This window comes from Vicugna pacos, chromosome 22 (genome assembly GCF_048564905.1).
Source record: "Vicugna pacos chromosome 22, VicPac4, whole genome shotgun sequence".
Taxonomy (NCBI): Eukaryota; Metazoa; Chordata; class Mammalia; order Artiodactyla; family Camelidae; genus Vicugna; species Vicugna pacos.
Genome location: NC_133008.1, coordinates 20642041 through 20662108, shown reverse-complemented (window position 1 = coordinate 20662108; position 20068 = coordinate 20642041). Strand labels below are relative to the sequence as shown.

The following is a 20068-nucleotide window of genomic DNA, read 5'->3' as shown; positions in this document are numbered from 1 at the left end:
CAGAACGGAGGCCGGGGGGCAAGAATCCCCATGATTCTCCTCAGAAGAGAGTAGAACCCATGACTCTAGACAGAAAAGAGCCCAGAGGCAACGAAACCCCTCGGGAACAAGGCCGGGCCACAGCTCGCCCAGTGTCCTCAGAGCGCGCCTCATGCGGCCCCGCCCACCTCCCGGCGTAACCGCCCCACGCCCGCCCGGCCCAGACAGCCTCCGGTGCATTGTGGGTGGGGCGCCCCTGCTGAGCACTGCGGGGAACCCCCTGCCCAGCCAGTTGTCGGCCGCCGGGCAGCCCGGCGGAACCCCCCTCCAGTGTCCGAGCTAGCCGACCACGGATTGACGCGTCCCGTAGGCCCCGCCCCTTGAGGTGTTCCCGCCCCAAACCTAAAGCCCCGCCCCCGCAGCGCCCTGACTGGACCTGAGGCCCGCCCCACTCTTCCATTGGCCTTCCGCCCGTCAGTCACCTCGTCCCGCCTCCTTGGGTCCGCCCAGGCCCCCGGCGCGATCCCGAGGGCTAGCCGGCACGTACGCTCATTGGCCGCTGGGTGATGTCCGTCATGAGCCTGGCCACGCCCTCACCGGGGCGCGGATCCCGGGAACCCCTGCCGGACCTCATTGGCCTGCGGCGCCGCCACTCGGTGAGACGCGTCTCAACCCGGAAGTGTGCGAGACGAAATCTGCCTAGCAACCGGGGAAGCCGGGCTGCGAAGCGGGCAATTTCAGTGTGAGACGGTGCGGCGAGACCGAGCGGCTGCTCCGAGCGCTGCGCAGCGGCTCCTCCCGCCCGGGGTCAGCGCCCCGGCGCGCGCACGCGCACCCCCGCCACCCGAACGCGGTCCGCGTCGCCCGCGCAGTCCATCCGTCGACCGTCTGTGGTCCTGTCGCCGCTGCCGCCGCCGCCGCCGCGGGCGCCACCTGAGGGAGCTGCCGCCGCGGGACCCGAGCGGACCGGACCAGACCCCGCCACCCGAGGCCGGCCGGGGCCCGGCAGCCACCCGCAGAAGCACTGAGCAACTTCGGTGAGTGAGGGGCCGGCGCCGCCGGTGGCGGGTCCCCGGCTTCCGGTGCCCTGGGCTTCTCAGGGGCTTCCGCTTCTTCCAGGGGGCCGTCTCCAGTGCGTGGACCCTCTTGTCTGAGGGAACCCGCTTCTCTTTGAGGGACCTCACCTCTTTGAGAGGAGCTTCCCTTCCCTGAGGGACCCCCCCATCTCTTTGAGGGACCACTTCCCCGAGAGTCCCGCCTCTCTGAGACTACCCCTCCTAACTTCTCTAAGAGGACCCCTGCTTCTCCTAAGGGTTGCGTTCTCTGAGGGACTCCCTGCCTTTCTGGGAACCCCGTCTCGCTGGGGATACCCTGCTTCCCTGAGGGACCCCCGCTTCTCTCAGGAGACATCTCTGCTTCCAGGGGACCCTCCCCCTCACTTCTGTGGGGGACCCCCACCTCTCTGAGGAGATCTTTGCTTCTCTGAGCTGTTGTCCCACTGTTCTGTGCTCCTTTTTCTCCCTTGCATTTTTAAGGTGTCCCCCCTACTTTTCAGATGTTCCCCCCTGCCCCCCTGCCTTTCTGCGATGCTCTCACTGCTTTTCTGTCTCAACTTCTTTGGGTGATCTCTTTCTTTCCCCAAGTATCCCCCAACTAATCTGAGGTGCGCTTCTGTCAGAATCCTTCTTGGAAATGTTCCCCACTTTTCTGAGCTGTCCCCATTTTTGATGGGGTCCCCTAATTTTTTTTTTCAGTGGAGATACTGGGGATTGAACCCAGTACCTTGTGCACGCTAAGGACGCGTTCTACCCTTAAGCTGTTACTCTCTCCTCCAGACCCACTTTTTGATGAGTACCGCCATTTTCCTGAGGCGCCCCCCACCCCCACTACTCTGAAATGCCCATACTTCTAATTGGATCCTTATTTGTCTGAGGAAACATTCCCACCTTTCCAAAATTTTTTTGTTTTGGGGGGTCCCCTGCTAATCTGTGATGCCACAATGTTTGGAGGGGTCCCTGACATCTCCAGAGGTTCTTCCTAATATGAGATGTCCCACTCCCTGTTAGGTTCCTCACATCTCTGAAATGTGCCTCCACTGTTCCAAGATACCTCGTCTCTGATGGAAGACACGGTAGATTTCTTCATTTCTTTGAAGGGACCCCCTGCATTCCCGGGGGTTCCTCTTCCACTTGTCTGAGGACATTCCCCCTTTCCTGAGGTTCCCCTTCTGAGTCTTTAAGGAAGAAACTCTTCCCTCAGTTCTCCTTGGAGCCCCCAACTTCAAGGTTCCCCTACTTCTGTTTGTGGTACCCACTTCTCTCCATTCTGGAAGGAGGGATCAGAAATATGCAAGCCCCCCTGCCCCCCAACCCCAGTCTTCTTGGAATGCCAGATTAGGGATATTCTCTGAACTTTTACCTCAGCTTTCAGGGACCTGGAGGATTGTGTGACTGGAAGGAAAATTGGGAGACAGGCAAAAAACGCTGTTTTCTCTTACAATTTAAGACCTGCTAGGTTTAGGGGAGCAGGAGCTATTGCCAGATGACGGTCTTGGTTACTCCATTTTTGAGCCATGAAGCCACTGCAGTGTTGTCAGGCGAGTGTAGAGGTGGGAGGGACAGGGCTGGGGCATTATCCCCCCATTATCACACTTTCAAGTTGTGGGACTGACCCACTTCCTGTCCCATCCTTCAGTTCTCCCTCTGCGTAGTGTAACTCACTTCCCTCACCACACTCCCACCCCTCCAAAAAAAGGAGAAGAAAAACACTTCTTTAGGCTTTCCTGCTGTGTTTTCTCTCCCTAGGCCCTCTGATTTACCCCTTGATCTCTAGAGAATCCTCAGTTTGTGGGCCACTCTGGTTTGGAAGGCAGGGCAAGAAGCAGGAAATGGGTCACGTTAGATCCAGGAAGGGTGGAAGGGAGGCAAGGATCAGGGGATTTGAATTCATTTCTCTACGTTTTAGATGACTTCAGCCTGGCCCAAAGGAAGTTTTTACGTGGCCTTTACAAATCTCATGTGTACTTTTTTTTAATGGCCCACCCTGGATTCCAAGTTCACTCCAGTAGCTAATTTTATCTGTTTTGCCAAACGCAGAGCTCTCTGGAGCCCAAGTAGATGAATGCTGGCATTGAGAGATGGTCCAAAGGACAGGAATGAACTCAGTTTGAAACCTGAGTAACTTGTAACCACTTCGTGTCCACATACAAGTCTCAGGCTAAAAACGTGGGGAGAATGTTCCTGAAGTGGAGTTCTGAAATAGAGGCTAAACTTCTGTTTAGTTTAGCGTTTCAACAAGTTCCTCCCTCTGACTCTGCTAGAACTGCAGGTCACTTTACAGTTTGACTTAAGGCTGTCTCTCTCCTGTTCATTTCCATCTGGGTCTTGCTTAATTTGAGTCCTTTGTGAAGACTCCTGCCGAGGCTATAATTTGAGTTCTAAATCTGTCGGTGGACCATGTGGACACAAGTTTCAACTCGAGCTATTTTCTTCTGTGGAGAAGTGCTTGGAGAGTTTCCTGGGCCCTCTGCTCCTGGGGTAGTCAAGTCCAGGCAGGAAGCTGCTTCAGACCTGGTTGCTCTTCTGCCGCCTCTTCCTGGTCAGCTGTAGGCACTGCCCTGAGGGGAAGGGGAAAGATGGTGGGGGAGCTCAGGGCTTAAGGTGTCTTGTGACAGGGTAGAGAAGTGCTGGCACATATTTATGATTTGAAATGAAACCATTAGGACTATCATGGTGGGGTGTTAGGGAAGGGGGATCTTTGAAGTCAGAAGGACCTGATTCAGTTTCTGGGTCTGTTCTTCCTAGCCATGTGGCCTTGGATAAGTTACAGCACAAGATTGTCATGTTACTAAATACTTGAGGGGGTCACATTTCCATGAATGTGTTTGAAGGCGCCTGCAGATGGGAAGTGCTTCGTAGACGTGTGAATGAATGAATCTGAGATAATGAACAGGAGGCGGCCAGCACAGTGCCTAGCACATGGTTGGTGTGCAGTAAAGGTTGATTGTTGTGCTCAGAAGATTAGGGTTCTGGCCTGGACTCCCAGAGCAGGAAGCACTTGACATTTTGCCAAGCTAGATATGCCCTAAGAGCAAAGAGAAAGAAATTTGATATGTCTCTTGAAAAACCCACTGCCCACCTGGGTCTAGTAACATTTTTCTGTGTTCAGAATGGCAGACGTGAGATGGATTTGCTATGTGGCAAGGGTTTGTGTTTGCTTTGGCCTTGCTTTCTCCCTCTATAAAATGGGGTAATGTCTGAGTTAAGGCCAAGGAGATGTATTACTATAATTAGACCACAGGCAAAATAGAAGATAACAGTGAACTTGAATTGTGGGAAGAAAAAAGAAAGTGAACCATAAACCTAAATATCCATATTTTGGAACTGCTTGAGTGAGTGATATGCAGCAATGACCTGGTGAGTGATCTCTTCTTACACATTAGAACCTTGAAAGAAGAACCATTCTTTTAGGGTAGCAGATCGGATTTGGGGATAAAAGACTGGGAAAGTGATGGACAAAGTCATTTTTTGCTACACAATAACAGTACATTGAGTTTGTGGCTTAGTGACCATGAGGAAATCAGAATTTACCTTGAGGTCTCAAGGATCCAGAGAGCTGTGAAGATGCTAACTTAACCTCTGGGGGTGGGGGCTGGGGAGGGCAGGACACTTTTTTTTGCTTTTTTTGTAAGAGGGTTCTTTCTTAGCAATTAGTGAAAGCCCATCATGGCTGGTGAGTTGGGCCCAGCCCTTTTCACTTACTCATGTGGGGACAGATGGCACTTGCCCCTGATAGCTAGCACTTTGGAGGTAGGGGGAAATAGTGGGTGAAAAATCTGTTAAGGCTTTCACTGCACCACTCCCAAGTTTGAAGAAAAGATCTTTCCCCCACCCCTTAAAATATTTCGCTCTCGCTCTCTCTCTCTCACACACACACACACACACACACACACACACACACACACACACACGCTGAGTTTACTATTGAGCCCAAGAAGTATCTGCCAATCTGAAATTAATGTTAATTCGTTTAAAGGCATTTATTCCATTGTATAATCTTAATTCTTTTAAAGACATTTATTCCATTGTATAGGAAAGGAGCAGTTTATTATTTTTAAAATATAAAACGTAAGGTAAACAACTTTAAAGGGATTATTATCCCTTTTGAAATTATGCTGTATCTCTTGTGCACCACAGACTTCACTCTGGTGGATGGTGGCGCCACCACCGAGTCTCTTTTATCTAACAGGAAGTTTTTTAAACTTTTTTTTTTTGAACTGAAAGATCCTTACAGCAATAAAAACCCTTGGATAGTTAGAAATGATATTGATCTAGGTACATTTATTAGATGTAATGTAACGTGGTTATCCGTTGGTGGGCAGCTCTAAAAGGCATGTGGGTCCCAACACTGCCCAGCTTCTAACTTGGGACGATAAATTGTTGATTTATATAACTGAAATAGCTAGGGAAGTCAGGGTTTCCTTCCTGTTGGAGACAGCACTCGGGGCATTAAATCCCTGTGGGATTTTGATGATAAGAAAGAAGTTGACCTCTTTTGGAATTGGGAAATAACTACTCTGTGGAGTTGTTCCATCCAAATAAACGGATGTTGTTATTTTCAATTCCTAGTATTAAGTTTGACTTTATCCTCTTTGCAGCCCGGCTGTCTTTTTATTTATACTGATGCATCTTTTGAATATGAATCTATCCCTCCAAACTGGCCTGTAAGGGACATTTGAACACTCAGGTAAGGGCTTTACTTACCACAGATTTTTCTGTGTGGCCATAAGATAGTTTTTTTTTTAATGCAACTTAAATTGGATTGAAAAATAGAAAATGTTAAATCTTCTGGCTCATGTAACTTCCTGTGCCAGCAAATAATTCAGCAATAAATGTCCGTGTGCCAGTGATGCACCAGGCGCAACATGCTCAGCTGGGGGCCTAGCAGAGAGCTGGACAGTGGCAGTCAGCCCTCAGGGAGCTTACATCCCAGTGACAGACAAGTAAACAAACAAATGAATGAAAGAATATCTCAGAACTTCTTTGGGAATATCCCTGGATGTTTGGAACTTGGGGTGGAGTTTCTTGGAGGTTTGGAAGTGAAACCTTATTACTCTTCTAATTTCTTCTCTAGAGTTCCTTTCTTCTGTTTCCTTCCTCTGAAAGGAAGCAAAAAGTATGGTGTTTTCCTGGTTGATTGTTGGCTGTTGGCACTAGTTGATCCAGGATGACTGACTGTGGTCTTGGAGAAATAAGAGAGAGTCTGGAATGGTTATTGCCAGGAGCATTTTCAGCTTTGCTTTTTCTTGAAGTTGGTGGCAGTGTGTTTTTGGAATCCTGTGGCATTTCTTCATGGCAGTGTATATTATGCAAAGAAATAAACAGCTCTAAAAGCCCTTCCCGCCTTATTTGAAATCTTAAAAAAAAAAAAAAGAGTTGCACAGAGTTTCCTCTGCTCAAGTGTTCCCTCTTGTACTGGGACTGGGGACCTGCTATATTGACTTTCCTATGTTTTGGCCAGATTTGATGTTAGTCCACATAGGTGAATTGTGTGACTGGTGCTTTTCTTAAGTAAGTGAGTAAGTGTACTTGTGAGGGTTGGAGCCAGAGAGCAAGGGTGGATACTCATTCAGGACCCAGGCTCCAGGAGAGAGGGAGCATATTATAAGGAGAGTTTCTGGCAGTCTCTTCTTTTTCTTTCCTTCTACCCAAGTACTGACTCCTGAGGTGAAGAGGAAGGCCCAGGCCGGAAGTGGGCGTGGACAAGTAATGCAATGTGCACGTGACCAGGCTCCCACCTCTGGGCTCTGCTGCCTTTGGGAAGTAAATGCTTGCTCTCTCTTCACTTCCTGTTCCTCGCCCTCCAGGCTGGGTTGTTGGGCTCCAGCTCATTCAGGTTCTCACTTTTTGCTCAGTAAACTTCTTCGTCAGAGCTGGGAGCCACCAGTGGACCTGCACTTAGCAGTTCTGGGGGCTCAGCTAATGTACCCACAAATTCAGGACTATCTGGCAGGGTGGTTAATGGGATGGTTTCCTATTGTATTATCACAACGTTCCCTGCAGGAGCATGCCTGCAGAGGGCTGTTCTGGAGATGTGTATAGAATTTAAGGAAGCAGACAGTAGATAAGTCCTTCTGCAGGAGTGTGCTCTTGTCTTTGTTGCTTTGTAAAAGTACCATGGGAGGCCCTGTGTGCAGTAGAAACTTAAGAGCCAGAGAGCCAGATTCCGCCACTTGCTCGCTTAATGACCTCAGGAAGGTGGCCTAACTGCAAGTGGCCTAACCTCTTTGAGCCTCAGTTTCCTCATTTGTGAGATGGTGATGGTAAACACCAGGCAAGTGGCTGGATTGCTGTAGGTGCCTAGTAAAGGTAGTTGTTACAGAATCATAACAAGGCTGACTGTCCCTCTTGAGGTTGGCACCCAAGTTTGGATAGCTATCTATGGCAGTTAATACTGCCCAAGAGCAGATTGGTCTGCACTGGGGCCACAGGCTGCTATTTATGACTGAGGGACGATCTAGAGGTTCTTGGATTGGCTGATTTTTCTCAGTATGTTCCCTTAGTTCATTGTAGCCTTATACTGCCACTGCTGGCAAATACTCATTTAACTTGCCAAGGGTCAGGCACTTGGCTGGACACAGAAACTCATATGCTACCAGGAAAAGACAGGTTCATGAACTGGTAAGTGCAGCAAAATGCTGCAGTTGGATTGGGGAAGGAGGGACTATTTGGAGAACCTGCAAAGGAAAGGGCGGTGGGGAGAGCTACTTGTTAGGTGGCTAGGCACTCTCAGAAGAGGAACAGCATGGGCACGGTCAGGGACCTAGAGGAGAAAAACAGCCTGGTGAGTTCCCTTGATCTGAGGAGTTTTGCTCATGTAAAAGTCAGAGTTTGAACTGAGCACCTTTGGCAAGAAAAGCCCAAAGTTACCTTCAGAAGTAGAGAGTCTTATAAAATATGCCATAGTAGGATTCAAAATTGAATTCAAATTAAAATAATGTCCCCCCAAATAAATTAAAATAATATCTAAATTGAGCTCTGAATAAGCATTTTGAATCAGAAACCAATGATGACCAGTGAAATCAGACCATGTAGACTCTGTATGCGGTCAACATGGAGTTTAATCTCCTAAGGAACTTCCAGAGAACAGATAAGGGCGCTGCTGAATTTTTTTCCTTTGAGAATTGTCATTTAAGCTGGTCTGAAATTCTTAACACAGCAGAATGATTTTTTTAAACTTGCATGACATTTTCAAGGTTTAGGTTTTATATTTGTATTTATATTTATAAATCTTTCAAATTCTTATTTAACCTCTTAAAGTATCTCTATTGAAGATTGACTTTTGACCTAGATTTGAAATAAAGATCTTACTGCTCCCAAACCAGGAGTTGGTAAAATTGTAGGCCTGTTATCAAGCTGTAAAGGAGAAAACTAGAAAGACCCGCCTCCTGTATTTTCTATAGTGAAATACTGGGCACCAGTAGAGGAGGGAGTACTCTTCTAATTAGGAAGACTTTGGGGAGGAATGTTTTCCTCCTTCCTATGTCGTTTGGAAGATCTGCCATTTAATAACTGGGGAGGGTGGTATGAATTGGATACCAGGTTTTTAAAACATATTTTCCTTCATGTCTAAACCAAGGATGTTTATTAGCAGACCGATGATGTGACTAACACTCTTTGCTAAGCAGGTTTGAATAGGTTGATCTTTAGACTTGACTGTTATGTAGCATTTTTTTTCTGGTGGTTTTCTGATTTTTTTTTTCATTTTAATTCTTTAATTCATAGAAAACATGGTTCACTTGCTAACTTTTCAAAGACTTAAAATTGATCTAAATTAGGTGTGCCTTTTTTTTTTTGTAAGCCATGTATAGACACAAAAGAGATATTCCTTGCCAACTGGTGACACATGCAGATGAAGACAGAATGGGAGATACACTTCCGGTTCACAATGATACTTCTGAGCAGTCTGTATTTAACCCTTTAGGGAAGCATCTGTGCTCAGAACCCTGTAATAGTGTGTTATCATGGCTACACAGAGACTAACTGCAGATGGAGCCTGAACTCCATGTTGCGTTGACACTAAGTGTTTAGAATCGTGGTTAGAAAAGATACTCAAAACAAACACATGTTGACAAAGTGGCTCATCTCTAGAGAGCTATGTTTCAGAGAACTTTTCTGCATACACGACAGGGATGGGGCAAACTGGTGCTGACCTGTCCCCCCAAAACTCCTAATCTAGTGTAAAAATGTTGTGATTAAAAAAATTGACATTTGTTGCAGCAGCCGTAGTGTTGGGAGTATTGTATTTTTCATAAGACATAGCCCCTTTAACTATATCCTGATCCTAAAAAAAGTACCAAAAATATCAAAGTACTAAGGAAATAAAATTCATATAGAAATGAATCTTTTCCTTTCCCATCCAATTGCATTGTAATCTCAACATCTGAGTGTGAATTTGGGGTGAAATAAGAAACTTTAAAATAATCCTCTCTTAGAGATTGTGATAACATTGTCCCTAAACTCAGTGAAAACAGTTTTAGACTTTAGAGTACTAAAAATGTGAAGCATGGAAACCAGTCAATGCTTTTTTTCATAAGGATCCTTTTTTAAAAAAAATTTTAACATGGTACATTTTTGAGTGAACAACCTATAATTCCTTGGAGAGTGTCAGAAAACAAATGGGAGCCTAATATCATTGTTTGATATTAGAAGTCTAAAAATTGGTTAAAGTCTACATAACTAGGTCTGCTTATCTTGTAAATTTAAGTAAGTGGTTGACAGATCATTCTGTGTTCTGAGAGAGAAAGCCATCTAGAAAGTTTAAAGGATAATGAATCCATCCCTTTTCAGCCTTTTCTGCTCTAAAGCCCTCACACTCCGGGAGTAGCCAGTTCTGGTCCTTGTCTCTGCTGTTCTAGATGCCTGAGATGTTCATCCATTAAGAGACGGCTCAAATGTCACATCCATAGAGATTTCTCAGACTCCTCCTCAGGCAAGGGAGCAGCCCCTTCCTCTGTCATTCCTAACTTTCCTATGAATGCATCTCCTACATTGAAATCATTCTAAGTCTTTCTGTGCCACCAGCCTGTGAACTTCTGGGGCTGGTACCTGCAGGCTCCCCAGCCTCAAAACCCTTGGGATGAGTGGTCTTTTAGACAGTTCTTCTTGATCAGTGTTTTCACATAAGACATCTTAAATTTTGTCCACCAGAAAGAAACTTTAAAGAAAATTTCTGATTAAAACCAAAAAGTACAGTACCTTAAACATGTAATAGGTGATGCTACTGTTTTTCAGTCAGTTTCACACTACTGTGGACCAATTTCTGCTTTATAAAAGAGGACATGAACATTGAATTTGGCCCAAATTTGTTTTCTTCAATCCCTCTGTTGTAGAAGAATTAGCTCAGATGATGTTTAAAAGTTTATCTAATAGATAATATTAGAAAGATAATTAGTGTATTTCTGCCGTTGTTAGGGTGGAAGGAGGTTTGGCTATTGCTAACAAGGATTTGGTCTAAAGGATATGAAGTGAATTTGGCAGGAAGTTTTGTTTAACTTAGTAACAGAAGTGTTTTTAAAGGATTATATTAACTGGTATCCATAAGTATTAATTGACTGCCTTGTTCTTAAGGCAGAGGGAAAACTTCAAGAGAAACATGGTTCTAGTCCTAGTTGTCTCTTAATTAGAGTTTCTTCAGTTTTAGAATGGCATCTGAAGATGATTGCATCATGTTTCATAATCACCCAGCTGAACTATTTGCTGTTTAGTCTGGTACTAGGCACTGAGGCATCAAGGTCTTTAAGCCAAGCAGCCTCAGCTTTCACCTGCCTAAGCATCAGGGACCCCAAAGGTATGAATTCACTATGGTTTTTTCCATCTACACACTTGGCCCTCTCTTCCTATCACAGAAATAAAGTCCAACTATTTCACCCCACCCTCACCCCTGCTTTTCCAGCTGATGTTGGCACTGTCCTCTGGAGCAGCCCACCTGTCACCAGTGCACACCTCAGTCCACGAGGGTGTGTCATTAATATGTCACTGCTGATGCCTCCCTCTTTAAAACAGGATGGTTGTCATCTTGGTGACTCGCACAGGGTTTGCAAGCTCAGACTCTGGAATCTCTACGTCAATCTCAAGTCTTGGGTCTCCCACCTGACCGCACTTTGCTCTGTTTGTAGTTAATTAAGTTGGCATTAATCAAGACCCAGGTGAGGAGCAGTGAGGTAATATTTTGCTGTATTGCTTTAATATACATCATCTGATTAATCGTCCTAGCATAAAGCAGTTCTCAAAATGTACAGCTGCTGAATTAGAATGAAAGTCATGGATATTTGCTTTAACCTATCTTTGCATATGGGATCAGGGAGCTTCCTGCATTCCTATACTAGGTCACCTGTTTGAGAATAAGACTTTTTTGTTTGGTTTTTGAATTTGTACATTTGAATTTCTTTGTAGCAAAGCAAGCTGTTGACAAAACTGGGTCAGGGAAGGTGTTCGGGGGTCAACAATTTGTACTTTGTATCATTTTTCCCTTGAGGAATGCTTCTCTTTTAGCCTTGGGGAAGGCATGCCAGATGTTGGCACTAAGCTGTTGAAAGATTTTGGGGGTGTAGTAGGGGGTGGAATCAGTGACAAAAAGTTGCCAGTTAGGTGTGGAACTCAACACAATTAAAATGGGATTTTTTGGAACTTCTTTCTGGGGTGGGGGCTCATAGCAGAAAATTTTATTTGTAAAACTTACTCTACATTGTTTTTAAAGTTTGGGGTCAAGAACAATTGTGGGTCAGAATTACATTCTCTTTTTAAAAATGAAATAGAAAATATCACTACATTGCAAGTGATAAACGTATGTTTGATGAAACTTGTTTCATTTGTATGAATATGTATTAGGATGTGTTATAAAAATTAAAAGGCGCTATTTAGGATTCTAGGTGTCTCATTATGAATTATTTTAACACTAAAAGAACGTGGAAAGGGCCTTTTTGGTGATTCTTCAGAACCTAATCTTGATATTGAGAGCCTTCTTGTGATACTAGATATTTTATTTTCCCTATTAAAATTGTGTTTTGTTTTATGTAGTTTAACATCTCCAAAGCCCATCCTCTCTTAGGTCAGACTGTGTTTCCTCCAAGTCACTGGAGAGGGAAGGGTACAGATTCGTTTTCTTGGGAGGTTTCACCTTCTCCCAGAGGCAGATTGGGAGGTAACTGGAGAGGGAGAGCAGTCATCCCCCAAGTGTCTTTTCAGTGAGTGGGTCTGGATCTTACTTTGTAGAACTCTCTTCCCTGCGCTGGATAAGTGATGGCTTAGCTGATCCCCTGGAAGGGAACTTCTGTGTGACGACCCCGAGGGGGTGGCATTCTGATTTCGGTTTTCAGAAGCAGCCAAGTTGCTTGAGGTCTCGCAGCTCATTTGGAGCGAGGTCAGTAGTGAGCGCGTCGTGAGTCAGCCCTGGGCGCGGCCCGCCCTGCTCTGCCGCGGGAGAGCTGGCGACGACCCCTTGGCCCTGCGTTAGGAGTCCGCCGGAGCCCGCGTGGGAAACCGACGCACGGGGTCGGGCGTCCAGTGGGGCGCGATCAGGAGGGGCGGTGCTTCCGGGGCGGTGCCGGCCAACACGACCCCGCCCACATCACCAGGCCCCGCCCTCCAACCGCCTGGCCCCGCCCAGCCGGGCGCGGGCGGGCGGCGTCGCCTTTAAGAGCTCCCCGGTGTTTTGGGGGCCGCGGGCCGGGCGCGCTGACCTGGTGCGCATGTCCCGGGCGGTGACGCCGGCGCCGGGCTCCATGTGTGCGGCCGAGGGGCGCATTATCTGGCCGGCGGCGCGGGCGGGCGGGCGGACCGGCGGAGCGAGCGCCGCGGGCCCGGGCGGCCCCACAGGCGGAGCGAGCGCGCGCGGCCCGGCGCCCCCGGCCCCTCGGCCGCCCGGCCCCGCAGGCGACCCCGACCCCGGCCCCGCGGCCCCTTGAACCCGCGCTCTGCTCTAGGGCCCGGCCAGCCCGCGGCCCGGTAAGTTCCGGACCAAACTTGGCGGGGGGCGGGGGCCGGGGTCGGGGTTGGGCAGTGGATAGTGGAGCTGCGGGGGCGGCCCAGGGTCGGAGGGTCGGGGGCTGTGAGAGACCCCCGTGTGAACATGGAAAAGTGAGAGCGAGCGAGTTCTACTCCTTGTATTCAGGGAGCGCCTTCCTTGCGCTTCCCCGAAAAGTTCCGCGCTCCGACGCCGCCCGGGCACGTGGGGGCCGGGCCGGGCGGGGGTCCCGGAAAGTCGCGGCGTCGCCCCTCTACCTCCTGCGCTTCCTTCGGGGCCGGGGGAGGGGCCGGGCCGCGAGGCGCCGCATCTCAGAGGCCGGGACGCGCGGGGGGGCGGCGGCACGTGGGCGCGCGGGGCGGGGGTCCCGGGAGGGAGGCGGGGGTCGCGGGCGGGCCGGGCCGCGGCGCTGAACCCCGCGGCGACGGCGACGGCGGCTGCGGATCCCGTGTCAGAATAAGAGTCCCCGCGCGCCCACGCCTGCAGGGCCAGCCCTCCCCCCGGCTCGCGCCCTTCCTGCCTGACCCCCGGGAGTCCTGGGACCCTTCCCCCTCTCTGGGTTCCAGCCTTTCACAGGGCCTTACACTTTAAATTTGCCTCCCCATCTAGGCGGTGGCTGTATTGATTTCCTTTTTCCCACCTGGAACGGGTCGACATCAGTGACTAGACAGCAGCAGCTGGCCTTTTAAAGGGATTATTGCCAAGAATCGGAATTGATCACTTCAACAAGGAAAGGCTTATGGGCAGGGCCCAAGCTTAGAGTGTGACTGACACTTGGTGTTTGCGCATACACTGGGACCCAGAAATGATGAGGACCCCTCCTTTAGGAATTGGATGACACCTTAGGTGCACGTTTCTGCCCTACCCTGGGAGTTTTGCAAGGACTGCTTAATTTTGTGTATTTGACCCTACACCTTTAGGTGTGTAGTTCATCCTTATCGTAAGAGCTTTGGATTCTTTAGATCAAAGTCCGAGTGAGTCACTTGAGCCCTTAATTTTCTCTCTTCCTCACCCTTTTACTTCTCTCAGTTTTCTTGGAGTACCCAGTACTGGTTAAGTCTCTGGTTCTGTGTGTCCATTTCACACAGTGACACCTTCTGGCTGTGGTAGCACAGAGAAACGAAGGGACAATCAGCCTTGTGTGTAGTTGCTTCAGTCTTGGACCTATTGTCCTGTTGATGTTCTTTTTCTTCTGGTAGTGGTTACAAGTTTTCTTTTAAGTTAGATTGTATGAAATAATGTTTACTGGCACCAGATCAGTACATCAAGATCAGTAGCTTGTTAGATCTGACAGCAAGCTGTGGTGGAAAGCTAATAGATCATTACTGGTCCGGATTCTAGTGCCTACTATGTGTCAAGCTCAATGCATAGACATATTTCAGTGCCCCTAGCAATCCAGTGGGGAGGGGAAAGTATAGTCCCCACTTTATAGATGAGGAAACTGAGGCTTTCTGAAGGCCAGGCTGCTTGCCCAAGATTGCTGAGTAGTGGAGAGGCAGAGCTGGGCTTGCGTCTTCCCTGCGGGGCAACAGAGCCCAAGAATGCTCCTGTTTGCGAGCCCAAGGTGTTGAGTATTTCCTGAGGGCTCCTAAAACAGAGGGACATTTACTTGTCCAGGCTCCAGTGCACCTCTCCTTGGAGTTGGGGGATGACCTGGTGACACCATTTCTAGCCCTGTTTTGTCCTCAGAGAGCAGAGTTATAACAGCTCACTTTTAAGAACCAAGCCACAAAGTCACTCCTTTGCTTTGCTTCCATAGCCTACAACTCAGAAAAATTGGCCCTTTTCTAGGAAGCAGTTTAGATTGGAGATTTTGAGAGTGATTTACTAGACCCTCTTCTTACATACGCCCTCCACTCTTCATCTTTCATCCTCTGTTTGTCCCCTAAAATTCTGAAGCTGTTTTTACAGAGGATTGCCTCTCATCTTGGATATGGTGTAGAGAATGGGATGGCTTCTGTATTAATGATTTGGATGCATTGTTATTTCCATTCAGATGACATCATTTTTTTGTTAATGTCAAGTCATCTCTATTAATGCAGTATCATTTGGCAGATCCTACAATCTTATATTTTGATAGTGAGGAAAGAAGTAATGCTGCTCTTGGTAGAAAAAATCCTGGAAGGATTTGTACCATGTCAACAACAAAATCTTTGGATTAGGGTTAGCAGTAGGGTTTTCATTTGTTTGTTTATTTGTTTTTGTGTTTTGGTTAAACTTTTTGGTATCTCTATTTTCTGATTTTTTAAAAGTTAAGGAACATTGTTTATTTCAGTAATAAAACATTTTAAAGACTCCAATTCTCAATTCTTCAGTAATTCTCACTTGTTTTACATCATTTATTTTGTGAATTTCTGGTGTTGCAAGTTGTGATTTCTGGATTGATTTATTCAATAAATATAAGTGTGCGTATTGTGCCTCCGGTGCTCAGTGGAGTTTGCTGTGAGATTAGTGGGAGAAAAGTCATAACTAATCTCATAAACTTGGGGAAACTTACAAAGGCCAAGGAGAGAGGACACTGTGACCTGGTGAGCAAGACTTGAGGGGGGCCTTCAACTGGGATCAGAGGATGTGTAGGAACTAAATAGGTTAAAGAGAAAAGGGAGAGCGTTTCCGGCAGGGAGAGTGCTTGGGACTGAAGGAAGATCAGTGTATTTGAAGCAGAGAGAGACAAACAGGCAGTCAGTCCCCAGGGCTGAGGGGGTCTGGAATTTACCTTGAGAGTAGTGGGACCCCACTGAAGAGGATAAAGCAGGGACTGGTGCCGTGAGGAAGTGTTGGGGCTCATAACTAGGACCTCATAGACCTTAGATAGCAGAGGACTGAAAGATGCACCTGAAGGACGTGAGTGGGGAAGTAGCGAAGCCTTTCTGAAATGTTGGCATTTTTTCTGGTGTTTTGTTCTCGGGAGAAAATCAAGAATGACCTGCAAGGTCTTGAATGTGTCAGTTTCCCTGAATCCATTTAAGGACTGTTGGTGTGCTAATCTCTGAAAGCGTGGGCAACTCAAATGATTGTCTGGAGAACTACCTGTTTGGACTTGGGATGTTTCTGTGCCATCAAATGGAACGGACAAGGCTATTTTCCTTAGGCTTATTTTTTTCCCCCTGATAATTGAGTTAATTTATGCTCGTTGTAGAAAACTAGGAAGATTATGAAATAGGTGAGTAGGTGAGGTCTTTATGAGCAGTTGTCCTGGGGTAATAGAGCATCGTTGGGATTTGCTTGTAACAAGTGTCAGGTCGGGAAGTGTGGCAGAACCAGAAGAACGAGTTGGCAGTGTCATAGTTGGAGGCTTACAGAATTGTGCTGCCTGCTAAGTGTGGTTGTTTGTTAGAATGGATGCTCTTGAGTTATCTGAACTGTTTTAGGAGGTGAGTTAGATAATCTGGCCTCAGATTGCTATTCTTTCAGGTAATGAAACTTGTTTCAGGTGCTAACTATGCAAAGCTGTATCTTTGCCTTGAATTAGGAAGGTAACATGTTAAGACGGTTGAGTTAAAAAAAAAAAAAAGACAAGGGACCTGAAGTGGTGGCAGTGAGGTGGAAATAGTGAAATGGTGTTATGGTGTTATTAGAAACAAAAGTACCAGCTGGGGACAGATCTTGCATACTTGTGGATTCCAGCAAACATGATCCAGGACATTTTAGTCAAGAGGAATGTCAGACCACGGGCTTCTTGCCCCTCCCCTTGCTTTTTAGGCTGTATTTGTGACCTCTTTTTGTCTGATGAAAATGTAGGTTAGTCTTTTAGAAGACAAAGGAACTTACTCTAATTAAATACCTGCAAGTAGCCCTAGGAAGTGACTGGGAATCATCTGGGAACCCTCCAGGGTATGTGGGAAAGGGTCCTTGCAGCTTCAGTGTGCTGCACCCACTTTCTCTCTCTTTATCTTCACAAAGGTACTTGTTTCACAGGTGAGTTTGTCAGAGGCCTTGCTTTCCTGTTCTCCTGATTCCCAGTTCATGGATTCCTTACATAAAAGGACTGAAGGCTTGATATCTGTCCAAGGAACAGAGGCCAGCATCTAAGGTAGAATGTGCTGGCAGGGGATGGGCTGTACCTGAAAGGGGGCTCCCAGCAAGTTGAGGCAGGACTCTGGGGGAAGGATAGAGGCTGTAAGACTTTGAGGCTGCTTGGCCTCAAAGATAGACAGGTGCAGCTGCAACTGAGGGCAGAGAGGGTGGAGGCAGAGGCAGCATGGGGGACTGGGGAGAAGGTCTTCATTTGTTTGTGGTTGAAGAACCTTTTTGCCATTCCTCCTGCAATTCCATCTCTAGACGTGACACTACTTGACCCACCTTGCTGGCCAGGTCTTTTGATTTGAACCTTCAAACATAATTAATCCTAAATGAGGTAATGCCTTTGGGCACACTTAAAAAACTCCTGCTGCATTATAGTGGCCAACCAGCTCCTCCTGGTGCCTGAGAGGTTGTTCCACATCCAGTGCCTCCTGCTGTTTGCCAGGTGGGGCTGTGGGCCTGTTCCCAGGCAGCAGGTCCCTAGAGTGGTGTTGTGGGCCAGCTCTGGCTTTGCCTTAGGTTGGGTGTGAGTGAGCTCCACCCGGTCACTTGCTTATGACTTGACCTTAGTGAACCTTGCCCTCTGTTTCCCATTTCTAAAAAGGGAATAGTAATGTCTACATTGAATGACAGAGTTGGGAGTGAGATAATAAATGCAAGTGACATAGCACAGCACCTAGTGTGTGTACCTGCTCAGTAAACTGGAGTTCAGTGAGTGTAGCATCGTGACTAGAATAGAGGAGGCAGAGCCCCAAAGCATGAATGACTGCTCTGCTTCTCTTATGTGGAGCATCTCTGTGGGAGAAACTATCACTGTCTGCTCTGTGTCCCTTGGAGCCACAGTCTTTCCCTACATTTCAGATGGAAGATGAAGTCCTTACAGAGGGTAATACTTGCCAGGATCACTTTGCTGATTTTTCTACAGCTGGGATTGGGCCCTAGCCTTTCTGATGTCAGACTATGAATGTTTTTGCCACCAGCCTTAGCACCTCCCTAGAGATACAGAATGGCTGGGTTGGTGATGCCTCACCAGGGCAAAGGAGCCACAGCCCCTTTTCCTGACCTGGGGCTTGCTGAGCCCCACATTCTGACTTTCAGGGAGAGCCCCTCCATCTGTAAGATGGGAATATGTTTGCCAGGCAGCTCTCTTATGGGGTCCTGCCTTTGAGAACCAAGAGGGTCCCCTGTACCTCTGGTTTTATCCTTGAGTAGACTCTGGCCAGGGATGGGAAGTGTATTGCTTGATGGTGCTTGCAGTGACAAATGGGAAGTTCTGGGCCCGAATCTTGTCCTTTTTCCACACTTGCACTTACAGTTCTCTAGCCAGTTTGAAAATTTGACAGGTCTGGCTTTGTCATTGACTACAGCTTACTGCTCTTCAGCTTTGGGTGGGTTGCCTGGCCACCTGGCTTCAGCTTTCCCATCCATAGATGGGGATTGTATTTTTAACTTCATGGGTTGGCCATGAGGACAAGTGGGAAATATTTGAAAGTAGTCAGGGGTACCCTAGCCCTTGCTCCTCCATTCACCTCTGAGACAAAATCCTTCTCCCCCTAGTAGACAACTACATGATGATCCCCCTGGGGTGTTACATCTCAGTTGTCACACACAATGAATCACTCAGATGGAGGAACTAGATTTTCTTTATCATAAAATCCCACCTCAGCCTAACAATTTAGAGGTCTTCAGGACTCATTGTAAGGAAATCTCGACCTTAAAAGGTCAGTCAGGTTATCCCAGAAAGAAAGTGAAAAAACCCTGTGGTTTAAATCTGCATATAATCCCAATGTAACATTTCCTTCAATCCCAGTTGTTCAGTGCTGTTAGCCTTTGAGTCAGTGGCTGTTAAATTTGACAACACATTCTTACCTTAGAGGCAGCTGCTCACCATAATCTTGGAGGTGAGTAGGTTTCAGGCCAATATCTTCACTTTAGTTTCCGTATGGTGGAATTTTATAGCAGTGGCAATAAATTTTTAAGTTTTCTTGTGTATTTTGGGCAGGTTCAATCTGCCAGCCAGTTCTTTTGTTTGTTTTGTTTGGAGGGGGAGGTATATAGGTTTATCCATTCATTCATTCATTTATTTTTTTAACGGAGATACTGGGGATTGAATCCAGGATCTGGTGCATGCTAAGCATGTGCTCTACCACTGAGCTATACCCTCCCCCTGCCAGCCTGTTCTTAAGACTTTGCTGCTACAACCTTCATTCATCCTCAGAGGAAACACATTTTTCCCAGTTGCCAAATGATTTGGGGAGAGTAGGAACAGGCAAACTGAATTCTTCGTTTGAAGGCATTGATTGAATTGGTTCTGTCACTCCAGACCTATAATGTTCTCAGACTTGCATATTATTGACCGAACACATGAGCTTCATTTTCTGTTCTCTCATCTCCTATTCTTGTGCATGTAAAGGGTTAATTCCCACCCCCTTCAATGGCAGGCGGTTCTTTCAGAGGATTCTAGAGTCACATTCCTCCCTGGGATTCTCTTATATCCACTGGAACCCTGGGATATTTTGAGGGTTTGATTAGTGTTTTTCTTAACACTTTTATTTAATTAGCTGACCTCAGCAGTTTTGTATGTGGGTCATCTGTCTTTTGCTTCCCCTCTCCAAACTTTTTAAGTTTTTATTGTTGAGTTTTTATTGTCTCTTTCAACCTTACAAGTGACATTTCCTGATGCTGAAGTCTGAGGAGGACACAAGAGTACCCTTAGGTACTCAGTAGTAAGTACTGCTTGGTCTGCTTTTGAAATTTTCTTGGTCGAGGATGTTAACGGACTGAGTCCAGATTGAAATGTAATTGCAGCTTTACTGTCAATTTATATTTGTCAGGCAGAGCATTAGAAATGTAACCATTTTTGGTCCTTGGGCAGCAGATAAGTTTAACATTCACCTGGAGCTGGCTAGCTTGCTTCTATGTGCTGTTTTGTTGAAACCAGCGTGCAGCATACAGACTTCAAGATAAGCGGGGCATCTTGACGTTTCGAACTGGAAACTTAAGGCCTGAGAGGAGGAGTGGCCTGCTGTGGGTTGACCTGCAG

At 47.1% G+C, this 20068-nt stretch overlaps 1 protein-coding gene across 12 annotated transcripts in view; it reads left to right on the top strand.

Annotated features, from left to right (window-relative positions):
• Nucleotides 1–679: 679 nt before the first annotated feature.
• The window catches only part of GATAD2A (GATA zinc finger domain containing 2A), a 92384-nt gene continuing 72995 nt past the window's right edge, over nucleotides 680–20068 (top strand). For 4 of the 12 annotated variants that reach the window (XM_072947305.1, XM_072947308.1, XM_072947310.1 and 1 more), the window contains exon 1: nucleotides 12635–12983. The gene's annotated coding sequence lies outside the window, so the exon portion shown is untranslated. Of the gene's footprint in view, nucleotides 1017–12634; nucleotides 12984–20068 lie in introns of those variants that run through there. The other 8 variants (XM_072947304.1, XM_031689389.2, XM_006199021.4 and 5 more) reach the window with 4 other exon arrangements.